This window comes from Silene latifolia, chromosome 11, assembly GCF_048544455.1.
Source record: "Silene latifolia isolate original U9 population chromosome 11, ASM4854445v1, whole genome shotgun sequence".
In the NCBI taxonomy this organism is placed as follows: domain Eukaryota; kingdom Viridiplantae; phylum Streptophyta; class Magnoliopsida; order Caryophyllales; family Caryophyllaceae; genus Silene; species Silene latifolia.
In genome coordinates this window covers 20,925,931-20,930,795 of record NC_133536.1, presented here as the reverse complement: position 1 = coordinate 20,930,795, position 4,865 = coordinate 20,925,931, and positions in this window count along the sequence as shown.

The window sequence follows — 4,865 nt, the reverse complement described above, 5'->3', positions numbered from 1 at the left end:
AAAGCAAGTACATATTTTTCAAGTAGGCCATACCTGGTTTCTGCATCTAGGAGACTTTTACTTACATAGTAGACTGGATGTTGTTGGCCATCAATTTCTTTGGTCAGGACTCCACTTACTCTTTGTTTTCGTGTGAGATAGGTAGGCGTCGGGGTTCTCCTTTGTCGGTTTGGCAAGTAGCGGAGGTGTAGTCGGGTATGTTTTGAGCTCTGGAAGGTGACTCGTGTTCAGGCAACCATTTGAATGTTTTGTTCTTCCTGAGTAGGTCATAGAATGCCTTGCATCTTGCGATGATCCGGAAATGAATCTATTCAGGGTCGCAACTCGTCTGTCGGTTTTTGAATATCTTTGGTCGACTTGGGGATTCAGTTCTAGTATGGCTCTTATTTGTTCTGGGCTAGCTTCTATTCCTCTTTTGGTCACCATGTACCCCAGGAATTTTCCTGAGGATACCCCGAAATGGCATTTGGATGGGTTGAGTTTCATATTGAAATCTTCTAGGATTTTAAAGGTACATTTCCAAGTCCCCGACATGATCTTGACTTTCTTTGATTTAACTACCATGTCATCAATATAGACTTCCATGGTGTCCCCTATTTGGTCTTTAAACATTGTATTGACCAGGCGTTGGTAGGCCCCTGCATTTTTCAGGCCAAAGGGCATTCTTTGTGTAGCAAGATATGCCCCTTTCCGTGATAAATGCAAAGTATGTTCTGATCAGATGGGTGCATCTTGATTTGGTTGAATCCACTTGAGGCATCCATGAATGTCGGGAGTTCGTGTCTCTTTGTAGCATCCACCATTGCGTCTATGTGTGGGAGTGGAAATGGGTCTTTTGGACAGGCTTTATTGAGGTCTGTGTAATCTACACAAACTCTCCACTTGCCATTCTTCTTTTGAACCACCACTACGTTGGCTAGCCAGCTAGGGTACATGACTTCTCTTATCATCCCCATGTCCAATAGTTTGTCTACTTCTTCATTAATGATAGCATGTCTTTCAGCGGCAAACTTTCTTCTTTTCTTTGGGGAGGCTTATAAGACTCATCAACATTTAGTTTATGTGTAATAATATTGGCATCTATTCCGGTCATATCAAAATGTGACCAGGCAAAACATGAAGATTTACCTCTAAGAAAATTTACTAATTCTGGCCCGATATGATCGGGGACATCGATCCTACCAGTATGTACTGTCAGGGTACTCGTGGTCTAAAATTACTTGATCGGTTTCCATTTTGGTTTTCGCCACATGAGTTGTCTGACAGTGGTACTTCGTAATTGCTAGGCGAGGGACTTACCTGTCTTGGAAGGCTTCGGTGACTCAAGTATAACATTCCTGGGCAGATTTTTGTTCACCTTTAATGGTTGCTACTCCCATTCTCGTTGGTATTTTGATGCATTGGTGATAGGTGGAGGGTATGGCTCTTACGTTGTGGATCCATGGTCTTCCCAATATGGCATTATAGGATGACAGGCAGTCCAGGACTCCAAATCTTTCATATGAAGATACTCCTTCCACATATGTGGGCAGGTGTATTTGTCCCAGTGTGTTTCTTGTTTCTCCACTGAATCCTACTAGGACATTAGACTTCTTTATGATTTGGCTTTCATCAATCTTCATTGCTTTAAGGACATCAAGCATGATCGGGTTTCTTGAACGCCTCCATCTACCAGGATTCTCATGACACGTGCGGTCCCTATTTGCATGGTGATTACCAGTGTCATGGTGGAGGTCTGGAATGCCCTGCATATCAGTGTCGTCAAAAGTAATTTGAGGTAAATTGATAGATTTAAAAGGAGATTTCATTTTTGACTCCCTGGCAATTTTCTTAGCAGTTGAACTGGTCAGGCCACAAATTTCCGATCCTCCATTGATGAATTTGACTTCATAAATGGGTGGTGCAGGGGGTAGGTCACGCTGTTGCCTTTCTGTGTTTCTTCTTGTTCCGTCATCTTCCCTGTTCTTTGTTTGCATCAAGTCTTTCAGGTATCCTTTCTTTAGCAGGTAAGCCACTTGTCTCCGTAATCCCAGGCATTCTTCTGTTGTGTGACCTATGTCCATGTGAAATTCACACCACCTGGTGGTGTCCTTTCTTGAGTTGGGGTTGTCTGACTTCTTTGGCCACTTGACAATGTCTCCCATATGGTCAAGCCTTTTGATTAATCCTGCAATGTCAACAGAGAAGTTATATTCCTGGACAGGAGGATAAGTATAGGAGTTACCTCGTTGTTCATGTGTATAGTTGACTTCGATCCGTCGGGTCTTGTGTAGGGAGATGGCCTGGAACCGCTTCCTTTGTTGTTAAAGCTTTTCTGTTGGTTTTGTCATATCCCGAGTTGTTGTCGATATTATCGCCTTGTAGCCTTTGTCTTCCTCCGCCTGATATAGCCTATGGCTAATGCTTGGACATCTTCAAAGGTATGACAGGGCTTCATGGTCATTTCATCGTAGAAGTCCTTTGTCCGGGGTAGCCCTTGCACGAAAGCTTCAACGGCTGTTCCAACATCACATTTGGGGATTGAGACTTTTTCTTTGTTGAATCTTGTCATGTATGATCTGATGGATTCTCCAGGCTTCGTTTAACCTGTACAGTCACTTGGATCTCTTTTCTAGTTCCCTGCTGCTGGCAAACTGATGATTGAAAGAATTGACCAGGTCAGCAAAGGACTTGATGCTTCCATTTGGCAGGTTTATGTACCATTGCAAGGCAGGTCCATTCAGAGTTGTTTCAAATCCCTTACACATGCATACTTGACGTAGTTTACGGGAATTGATCTTTGCCAAAGCATCCTTTGCTTGTAATAGGCAACATGGTTTTGTGGATCAGTGGTTCCATCATAGATTCTCATTGAGGGAATCACAAATTTCTTTGGCAGGTCTATCTTTGCTATTTCATCCACGAAGGGTGAATCGGCATAGCTTTCTGGATTTGCTTCTTCAATTGGGGTAGGAACTCCTGGGATCTTTTCAAATCTCTCGTGAAGTTTTTGGATTTCCTGGAGCATAGCCATCATAATGGCCGTGTTAGTCTGATCTTGGAGTTCTTGATTTTGGAGTTCTCCTGAGTCCATTTCTTCTCCTGCTTTGGATTTTGATGGAGTTGGAGTACCAATATTGGAGAAGTCAATGTTCCTTATGATGGAGGAGAATGGTGTGCAGGTGGACTTTCAATTTTGATCCTGAAGCTTTTTCTCCCATTTGTATCTTTAGGTGGATTTCGATTCTTTCAATTTTGCCACTTGACTTGGCAACTGGATCATTTTTTGTTTCAGTTGTTCCATCTCCAACAACTGTTGTTTGCAGACATGACTAATTGTTGCTCAATGCTATCTCCTGCCATTTTTTCTTAGTTTTTTGTGGTATTTGATGGTGGGCTTTTGATTATTTTTGAGTTAGATGTCCCACGGTGGGCGCCAATTGTTTTGGCAGGATTTTTATTGATCTAGAGCGTCCTGCCAGGGATTTATATGTAGGGTGATCTAACTCGAATAACTTGCCTGATTGGTATAATTAAATGTAAAACAAACTAATAAATAATGACACAAGGATTTATACGTGGAAAAACCCTGGGAATAAGGGAAAAAACCACGGGCACCAAGCCAGGAGTGATTGTTACTATGATTGAATAGCCTGTGAGTATTGTTATATCGGGCGTGATGCGAATATATTGCTTAAGAATACAAAGAATATGAGTAAAAGTGATGGTCTTTCAGATAATCCTTCTTGTCTTCTCTTCCTTCCTATTTATAGGTGGTTGCTTCCAATTGTCTTTGTGCCGTTTAGGTTTTCCTGGTAAATAGGGAGTGTGCCCTATTTACCCGGAGATGGTTGCTTCTTTCTTAGCCGTTGCTTTGACTGCTCCCTATATCTTTGCTTTCTGGAATTGGTCTTCCTTTTTTGTAGGGAACATATATAAAAGCGCTGTTTGTTGCCTGCAGTAGCCTGGTGCTTTTCCTTTTAATTTCTTTGGTTATCTTTCACTTTGTCTTCTATCAACTCCGCTTGGTGCCTATCCGTGTTGAAGTAATGCCTGATTTTAGATATCTTTTGCCTGGAAGTTGTCCTTGGCTGTTACCTGGGCTATACCTGATCAGGCAGGATAATTTAGGGCCCAACAAAACCTTCATTTTTGTCAAAGAAACACATGGTATGGATTTGGTTCATTCCAAACCCATACCTCATACCTTTATTCGGTGAACCAAACACCCTGATTCATGTACATGCATTATGGTTGTGTGTACAACGTTAAAACTTTTAACTTCTTCTTGCAATAGAGATGGCCCCCAAAATTTGGGGGCCATGTGCGCCCGCGCGAGTTGTACATCCATTCGGGTCGGCCCTGAAAATCATGTGCCACTTTTACCTCCACAAGAGTCCAATTTCTCTCCATTTCCTAAAAAGAAATGGAGAGCAAGTTCCTATAATGGTCCAGATCGCATTTTGGCAATATCTAACGGTTCTAAATTTACGCATAAAAATAAATGGGAAATGAGAATAAAAGGGTAATTATTATTTAAATAGACTAGTATTATTGCCCGATTTCGCCCAGGCTACCTCTATTTACCATTAATTTTTTTTCATTAAATAAAATTACTTAAAGTTGCATAACTCAGAAATTTATCATTAATATATTTTTTATAACATATCCTAAAATTACGATGAAATAAATCTTGAGACAAATTCGCTACTTCCGCTATTAATATTTTATTCTTATTAATGAAACAATAGTAATAACATTTCACTACTTGCCACTAGTAGAAAAAACCCCTATCACGACGCAGTTATCGTGGCGGTTCTAATAGAAACGACACAAAAAGCCCAATAATTTGGCGGGAAGGAAATATTTTTGTATGTAGGAGGTCT